Below are 10,251 nucleotides of genomic sequence, written 5' to 3'. Positions count from 1 at the left end.
ACCATTGACTGGGAAGACTAGGGCAGCTGAGGATTACAAATGTTTACAAGCATTGGAGCCCACAGTCTGAAGTTTTTGAAGTCTGCACCACTGCTGGGTGGAGCCTGGCAGGCAAAGTGGTGCTCCTATGGGGAGGGAAGACAGAGGCCCAGAAGCAGACAGCATACTTCGAGGATCCCCTGGGTCTCAGAGGGAGAAACAGTTCCCCTTTGTGGAGTGCATTTGGTAGAAGTGGCAAGGCCTCTCAGGAGACAAAAGAGTTGACAGGTGCCAACTTGTGGCCCCACTTATTAGCTTAAGAACAGAGACATCAGGGGCACCTGGGTGGCTCAGTCAGTTAAGCATCCGACTTCGGCTCAAGTCATAATCTCACAGCTTGTGGGTTTGAGCCCCGCGTGGGGCTCTGTGCTGACAGCTCGGAGCCTGGACCCTGCTTTGGATTCTGTGTCTCCCTCTTCTCTCTGCCCCTCCCCTGCTTAGTCTCTGTCTCTGTCTCTCTCTCTCTGTCTCTCTCTCAAAAATAAATAAACAAATAAAAAAAATTTTTTTTAATTTTTTTTCAAGGTTTTTTTATTTATTTTTGGGACAGAGGGAAACAGAGCATGAACGGGGGGAGGGGCAGAGAGAGAGGGAGACACAGCATCGGAAACAGGCTCCAGGCTCCGAGCCATCAGCCCAGAGCCTGACGCGGGGCTCGAACTCACGGACCGCGAGATCGTGACCTGGCTGAAGTCGGACGCTTAACCGACTGCGCCACCCAGGCGCCCCAAAAATTTTTTAATTAAAAAAAAAACGACATCTGCTGGAGGCAGTAAACCTTGGTGCCAGCTTTTTGCTCCACTTTACCATAAACTCCCACTGCTGCACAGTCATGCAAACTGGCACCAGCCACAACATGGTAAGACCCTCTCCCACAGGATCAGCATGGGTCTGCATGTGCCAGTTCCTTAAAACTTGGAGTCTGGAGTTTTGAAACCCAGCTGGACACCCAAGATAAAACACAGCACTGTGCTTCCTGGCAGACAGCTCAGACACAGACAGGGTGAAGTCGATCTGACTGAAGCCAGGACACAAGAGGGATGAATGTTTGCTCTTCTATGAAGGCTTCCTGAAGAGTGGCAGGGTGCAAATTCCCCACTCCAAGGAGGAGAGAACAGGCAACACCATTCCCCCCACCCCGCGATCACCTATCAGCACTGACCAACTTCAGTGTGCATCATAGCACCACCCAGTGTATGCCTGAGGTGCTTACACCAAGCCCCATCCCCCTGCACCCTGCAGATGCATCTCCACAGGGCAAGCCCACCCAAGAACCAGAGCACCAGGCCCCTCCCGCAGAAGACCAGCACAAACTCCTCTCACACACACCTAATCTACTGATCATAGAGTGCTACAAAGCTTTAGCTCTAGAGGAAATAGGATCTAGCTTCTTTTTTTTTTCCTATTTTTGTTACTGTTTTGCTTTGACCTCTTGTCAATATAGCCATTACTCTCAGGAGAAGGAATATAACAGGCTTTCCCTAAAAATCACACACACACACACACACACACACACACACACACACAAACAGTGACTTAGGGGCTCTTGGGTGACTCAGTCGGTTGAGTGTCCACTTTGGCTCAGGTCATGATCTCCTGGTTAATGAGTTAGAGCCCTATATCAGGCTGTCTGCTGTCAGTACAGAGCCTGCTTCAGATCTTCTGTCCCCCCTCTCTCTCTGCCATTTGCTTGCTTGCTCACTCTCTCAAAAATAAATTAACATTAAAAAAATAGTGACTTAGACAAAATGACAAGACCAAGGAATTCATCCCAAAAGAAAGAACAGGAAGAAGTCACAGCCTGAGGTTTAATAAAAACCATATAAGTAAGATGTCTGAGCCAGAATGTAAAACAACAATTATAAGGATACAAGCTGGGCTTGAGAAAAGCACAAAAGGCACTAGAGAATCCCTTATCCCTTACTGCAGAGTTAAAAAGAACTAAAAATTAGCCAGGCTGAAATTAAAAGTGCTATAACTAAGATGCAACCCAACTGGATGCCATGACAATGAGGATGAACAAAGCAGAGGAAAAAATCAGTGATACAGAAGATAAAATTATGGAAAATAATGAAGCTGAAAAGAAGAGGGAAACAAAGGTAATGGATCACAAATACAGACTTAGGGAACTCAGTGATACCTTAAAGCATGTAACATTCATATCAGTAGTCCCAAAAGAAAAAGAGAGAGAAAATGGGGCAGAAGGTCTATTTGAGCAAATGATAGCTGAAAACTCCCCTAATCTGGCAAGGAAACAGACACTGAAAGCCACGAAGCACAGAGAATTCCCATTAAATTCAACAAAAGCCAGCCATCACCAAGACATATCATAGTCAAATTCATGAAATACACAGACAAGGAAAGAATCCTGAAAGCAGTAAGGGAAAAATGTCCTAAACCTACAAGAGAAGACAGGTTCACAGCAGATCTGTCCACAGAAACTTGGCAGGACAGAAGGGAGTGCCATGATATATTCAACAGTCTGAATGGGAAAAATATGCAGCCAAGAATACTTTATCCAGCAAGGCTGTCATTTAGAATAGAAGGAGAGATAAAGAGCTTCTCAGACAAACCAAAGGCGTTCATGACCACTAAACCATCCCTGCAAGAAATATTAAAGGGGACTCTTTGAGTGAGGAAAAAAGACCAAAAGCAACAAAGAGTAGAAAGGAACAGAGAACATCACCAGAAACACCAACTTTACAGGTAAAACAATGGCACTAAATTCACATCTCACAAATAACTCTGAATGTAAATGGGCTAAATGGTCCAATCAAAAGGCACAGAATATCAGAATGGATTTTTTAAAAAGACCCATCTGTATGCTGCCTACAAGAGACTGGTTTTAGGGGCGCCTGGGTGGCTCAGTCAGTTGAGTGGCTGACTTCAGCTCAGGTCATGATCTCACGGTCCGTGAGTTCAAGCCCCGCATCGGGCTCTGTGCTGACAGCTCAGAGCCTGGAGCCTGTTTCAGATTCTGTGTCTCCCTCTCTCTGACCCTCCCCCATTCATGCTCTGTCTCTCTCTGCCTCAAAAATAAATAAACGTTAAAAAAAATTAAAAAAAAAAGAGACTGATTTTAGACCTAGAGACACCTGCAGATTGAGGGGATAGAGAACAATCTATCATGTTAATGGACATCAAAAGAAAGCCAGAGTAGCCATAATTATATCAGACAAACTAGATTTTTTTAACTTTATTTATTTTGAGGGAGAAAGTGCACTCAAGCAAGGAAGTGGCAGAGAGAGAAGGAAAGAGATAATCCCAAGCAGGCTCTGCACTGTCAGCAGAGAGCCCAACACAAGGCTTGATCTCACAAATGATCGTGACCTGAGCCAAAATCAAAAGTCAGACACTCAACCAATTGAGCCACCCCGGCACCCCTATATTTTAAAACAAAGACTGTAATAAGAGATGAAGAAGGGCACCATATCATAATTAATGGGTCTATCTATCAAGGAGTTCTAACAAAGAAGGGGGGTACGGGGTGGCTCAGTCAGTGAAGAGTCTAACTTCAGGTCATGATCTCATGATTCATGGATTCAAGCCCCACACTGGGTTCTGTGCTGACAGCTCGGAGCCTGGAGCTTGCTTTGGATTCTGTATCTCCTGTTCTCGCTACCCGCTCTGCCTCTCTTTCTCTCTCAAACAAACATTTTTTAAAAATCTAACAACTGTAAATGTTTATGCCCCCAACTTGAAATAACCCAAATATATAAATCAATTGATAACAAACATAAAGAAACTCATTGACAATAATACAATAATAGGAGGGGACTTTAAAACTCCACTTACAACAATGGAAAGATCATCTAAGCAGAAAATCAATAAGGAAACAAAGGCTTTGAATGACACACTGGACTGGAGGGACTTAACAGATATATTCAGAACATTTTATCCTAAAACAGCAGAATACACATGCTTTTTGAGTGCACATGGAACACTCTCCAGAAGAGATCACATACTGGGTCACAAATCAGCCCTCAACAAGTACAAAAAGATTGAGATCATACCATACATATTTTCAGACCACAATGCTATGAAACTTGAGGTCAACCACAAGAAAAAATCTGGAAAGACCACAAATACATAGATGTTAAAGAACGACCAATTAAAGAATGAATGGGTTAGCCAGGAAATTAAAGAAGAAATTGAAAAATACATAGAAACAAATGAAAATGAAAACACGAAAGTCCAAAACTTATGGGATGCAGCAAAGGCAGTCCTAAGAGGGAAGTATATTGCAACACAGGGCTACTTCAAGAAGCAAAAAAAGTCTCAAATACACAACCTAACCTTACACCTAAGGGCGCTAGAAAAGGAACAGCAAATAAAGCCGAAACCAGCAGAAGAAGGGAAATAATAAAGACTGGAGCAGAAATAAGCAGTATATAAACAAACAAAGAAAACAAAACAAAACAAAAAACAATAGAACAGATCAACAGAACTAAGTGCTGGTTCTTTGAAAGAATAAACAAAATTGATAAACCCCTAGCCAGACTTACCAAAAGAAAAGATAAAGGACCCAAATAGATAAAATCATGAATGAAAGAGGAGAGATCACAACCAACACCACAGAAACACAATTATAAGAGACTATTATGAAAAATCATATGCCAACAAACTGAGCAATCTGGAAGAAATGGACAAATTTCTAGAAATATACAAACTACCATAACTAAAGCCGGCAGAAATAGAAAATTTGAACAGACCCATAACCAGGAAATAAATTGAATTGGTAATCAAAAATCTCCCAACAAACCAAAGTCCAGGGCAGGTGGCTTCCCAGGAAAATTCTACCAGACATTTAAAGAAGAGTTAATACTCCCCTCTCAATGCACAAGTCCAAATGAAACACTATCTACTTACTCATCAGATGCACAAAGAGACAGATGCCACCTAGTGTTTGATGGGCTGGAGTACATCCCAATTATATACCTCTGAGTCCAGTTCCAGGTTGGGATTATCCAGATACCGGAAGATATCAAAAAGTACTGTGATGTACTGCATGCCAAGAACATTCGACACATTATGGTGTTAGTTTTTCTATTAACTAGGTTGATTATGTTGGGCAAGGCCTCCATGTGTCTTGATGTGTTTGTTCCTTATGGCCTCTTGTAAGTAACAGACTCTTTCAGTTCTAACCGATGCAAAGCCACCATGGAAATCTAAACGTTGTAATTGAAATCTTGATATAGAGCAGAACCAAACCCAGGAAACCAAACACTTCCTGGGACTAACGTGTGATGTGTGTTGGCTCCACTCTGTAAAGCAGGATGTTACCTGTATTAATACAGTACAGATACAGATTTGAGTTACAAATACACATTAGATCACTCTCGGAGATGCTTTATCATCAGGTACAGCAAGGAAGAAAGTAGTAAAGACATGGTAATAACCATAACTCTCAGTGGTTTTTAAAATATCTCTAACAATTCACTATAAAAAGAATACTATCTGCTTAAACTTTTGTCTCATTGTTGGAAGTAAATAGGAAATATGTTCTCCAGTATTCTGTACTGGCGGGTTCTGTGAATTTTTTTTTTAACTAGACCATATGACAAGTAAAATCCTTCCCGAAAGTAAAATGAATGGAAAGAACAGCAAAACATGACACCTTCTACATCTAGTTTCTCATCCCTTTGACTCTTTAGATCATGTTTGTTCTCCTCAAATAAGTTTGGTAATCTAGAAAGTGTTAGGCCTGTGTCCAGTAGTTATGAAGACAGAGAATAGCACTATACCCAGGAAATCTGTCTATGTTCTAAGAGACAAGAAATGGATGGATCTGGCCTGCCTGGTAGACATATCTCCAACCTGTTTCTCAGTATACGGGGTTTGAGTGAACAATATAAGGGACACTGATCTGAAGAAGTCACAGATTCATCCTATGTGTCCTGACTCCACAATATGTGACAAATCCTTTACATTAACAATGTAGAAAGTCTATAAACCTAGAGAGGACACTTGTGCTTTGTGTATCTTTTCTCCCTTTCAGTGCTTCCCAGTCTAGAAACCCTTCCCTAAGAACCTGAAACAACTGAAGACAAGCTCTTTAGTCTGACCACAGACCAAGCTTATCTTGATGTAGGTTGAGCTTCTCTGTCTTCCAGGGCCATCCCATGGGTCAATTAAGAAAAGTTGCTTATTATGAGGTTTTTCTTCCTTATCTATGCTGTATGGAGGCCAATCTCTACAGGTAACTGAAGTGGGTTCTATAATTTCAGAAGAGCTGGTAAGTACTTACCTCTCCCCACCTCCTGGCTCTGAATATCATTGTTGTCAATCATCAACTTTTCTCCAAAATCGTGCTTCCAATCCAGTTCCTCAATGTCATTCCATCCTAAATCCCATCTAGGATAAAGTATATGTCTCTAAGAATGAGTGATACTTTTATCTCTTTGAAATGATTTAGGTACCAAAGGGATTTCATGGCAGAGGGCCCGATGTTTCTCATAGGATGCCTTCCTTCTTCCATTTTCTATGACTCTCCCTGAAGGCCAAGGCCTGTGAGCTCCAACAGACATGTGAATTCTTTGTGAAGAGTCAGCCATACACTGTATTCTCTATAATAAATCTCTTTAGGTCCTAAAAAGCAATTATTAAATCACCCTTCAGGGTTTTTTCTTCAAGCTAACTGGTCCAAATACTTTGTACTCACTTTTCCCTGCCTATTCTTTTTCCTTCTGCTTTCTTTTAGGACTTCTTATATCCTGTCATTTTCACAATGTGGATTCTACAATCAGACACACCTGGGCACAAACTGAAAATGAGGTTAATTTGTCACTTCCAAATATTTTGTTTCTACATATCATATCATATAAACAATGTCATCCATAGTTTGTGAGCCAGAACAGAAATTTGCCAATACCAGGAAAGCTTATAGTCCATTGTGACTTGTCATTTCTTTCTGAATATGCTTAGTCATTGTCCTTCATGTCATAGTATGTGGGTGTTCTATCCTACTACATGTTTTGGCCACTGACTTGGGACATGGAATATTATCAAGGACACAGAGTAGCAGAGGTAACTCAGATGTGATTGTTCATGATTTTGTGATTTTAATAATCTAAATGATGATTTTATTAGAAAGACTACAGAAATAACACTATAATCAATCGTTAAGGGTAGAATACTTTGAAGAGCTTTCACATATATGAACCATTTGGTTCTCATAGCCTCACTTTAATATAGGCTGAGCAAAGTAATGTATTATTATCCACTTTTACAAATGCAAAACCTGAGGTTTGCAGCAATTAATGATTTACCTATTGTCACACTACTAGCAGAAATGCAAATCACAGTAAAAATCCAGACTTTTTCTTTCTCTATCTAGAAATCAAAAAAATAAAAAAATAAAAATAAAGAAGAGTTAATACCTATTCTTTCCAAACTGTTCCAAAAAAAAAAATCAAAGGAAAACTCCCAAGCTCATTCTACAAGGCCCACATTACCTTGATTCGAAAACCAAACAAAGAACCCACTATAAAGGAGAATTACTGGCCAATATCCCTAATGAACATGGATGCAAATATCCTCAACAAGATACTAACACATCGAATCCAACAGTATATTAAAAGAATCATTCCCCACAATCAAGTGGGATTTATTGCTGGGCTGCAGGGGTGGTTCAATATTCACAAATCAATCAATGTGATACACCATATTAATAGTAGAAAGGATAAGAACCAGATGATCCTCTCAACAGAGGCAGAAAAATACAGCAGCCATTCTAGACTTAAAAAAAAAAAAAAAAGAAAACCCTCAACAAAGCGGGATAAATGAAACAGACCTCAACATCATAAAGGCCGTAAACGAAAGACCCACAGCTAATATCATCCTCAATGGGGAAAAACTGAGAGATTTTCATCTACGGTCAGGAACAAGACAGGGATGTCCAGTCTAACCATTGTTATTTAACATAGTCCTGGAAGTCTTAGCCTCAGCAATCAGACAACAAAAAGAAATCAAAGGCATTCAAATTGGCAAGGAAGAAGTCAAACTTTCACTATTTACAGATGACATAACACTCTATGTAGAAGCCCTGAAAGACTCCACCAAAAAATTCCCAGAACTAATACATGAATTCAGCAGTTTCAGGATATAAAATCAATGTACAGAAATCTGTTGCATTTCTATATACCAGTAACAAAGCAGCAGAAAAGGAAATCAAGGAATCAATCCCATGTACAACTGCACCAAAACCAGTAAGATACCTAGGAATAAACCTAACCAATGAGATAAAAGATCTGTACTCTGGGGGTGCCTAGATGGCTCAGTCGGTTAAGTGTCCAACTCTTGGTTTAGGCTCAGGTCATGATCCTATGGTTTTGAGCCCCGCATCCGCCTCTGTGCTGGCAGCTTGGATTCTGTTCGGGATTCTCAATCTCTCCCCTACTTGGGCTGTCTCTGTTTCTCTCAAAATAAATAAATAGACTTTAAAAAAAAAAGATCTGTACTCTGAAAACTGTAGAACACTTATGAAAGAAATTGACGAGGACACAAAGAAATGGAAAAGCATTCCATGCTCATAGATTGTAAGAACAAACATTGTCAAAATGTCTATACTACCCAAAGCAATCTATACATTTAATGCAATCCTTCTCAAAACACCACCAACATTCTTCACAGAGCTTGAACAAATAAAAGACCCTAAATAGCCAAAGCAATCTTGAAAAAGAAAAGCAAAGCTGGAGGCACCATGATTCCAGACTTCAAGCTATATTGCAAAGCTATAGTCATCAAGATAGTATGGTACTGGCACAAAAAAAGACACATAGATCAATGGAACAGAATAGAAAACCCAGAAATGGACCCACAACTATATGGCCAACTCATCTTCGACAAAGCAGGAAAGAATATCCAATGGAAAAAGACAGTCTCTTCAACAAATGGCGCCGGGAAAACTGGATGGCAACATGAAGAATGAAACTGGACCACTTTCTTATACCATATACAAAAATAAATTCCAAATGGATAAAAGACTTAATTTGAGACAGGAAACCATCAAAATCCTAGAGGAGAACACAGGCATCAACCTCTTTGGCCTCTGCAGGAGCGACTTCTTACTACACACATTGCTGGAGGCAAGAGAAACAAAAGCAAAAATCAACTACTGGGACTTCATCAAGATAAAAACCTTCTGCACAGTGAAGGAAATAAACAAAAAAATTAAAACACAGCTTATAGTTTGGGAGAAGATATTTGCAGATGACATATCTGATAAAGGGTTAGTACCCAAAATTTACAAAGAATTCTTCAAACACCAAAAAAAAAAAAAAAAAAAAAAAAATCATCCAGTAAAGAAATGGGCAGAAGACATGAATAGACATCTTTCCAAAGAAGACATCCAGATGGCTAACAGACGTATGAAAATATGCCCAACATCACTCGTCATCAAGGAAATACAAATCAAAACCACAATGGGATATCACCTCATACCTGTCAGAATGGCTACAATTAACAATACAGGAAAAAAAAGATGTTGGTGAAGATGCAGAGAAAGGGGAATTCTCTTGCACTTTTGGTGGTAATACAAACTGGTGCAGCCACTCTGCAAAACAGTATGGAGGTTTCTCAAAAAGTTAAAAATAGAGAGCACCTGGATGGCTCAGTCGGTTAAGCATCTGACTTCAGCTCAGGTCATGATCTCACAGCTGGTGAGTTCGAGTCCTGCATTGGGTGAGCTTGAGCCCTGCCTTGGATGAGCATAAGCCCCACTTCAGGTGAACACAAGCCCCACTTTAGATGAGCCCCACTTTTCTCTCTCTTTCTCTCTCTCTCTCCCCCCACCACTCCCCTCCTCCCACCCCTCTGCCCCTCATGGGATTCCCTCTCTCTTTTTGCCCCTGGCTCATTTGTGCCCTCTCTCTCTCAAAAAAAAAAAAAAAAGTTAAAAATAGAACTACCCTACTACCTAGTAATTGTACTACTTGGTATTTACATACAAAAACACAGACTCAAAGGGATACCTGCACCCCGATGTTTATAGCAGCACTATCAATAATAGCCAAACTATGGAAAGAGCCTAAATGTCCATCAACTGATGAATGGATAAAGAAGATATGGTATATATCCACACTGGAATATTACTCTTCCATTAAAAAGAATGAAATCTTGCCATTTGCAAAGACATAGATGGAGCTAGAGTACATTATGCTAAGTGAAATAAGTCAGAGAAAGACAAATACCATATGATTTCACTCATATGTA

This window comes from Puma concolor, chromosome A1 (assembly GCF_028749965.1).
Source record: "Puma concolor isolate L17-30 chromosome A1, mPumCon1.1.hap2, whole genome shotgun sequence".
Taxonomy (NCBI): Eukaryota; Metazoa; Chordata; class Mammalia; order Carnivora; family Felidae; genus Puma; species Puma concolor.
This window is presented reverse-complemented; position numbering follows the sequence as displayed.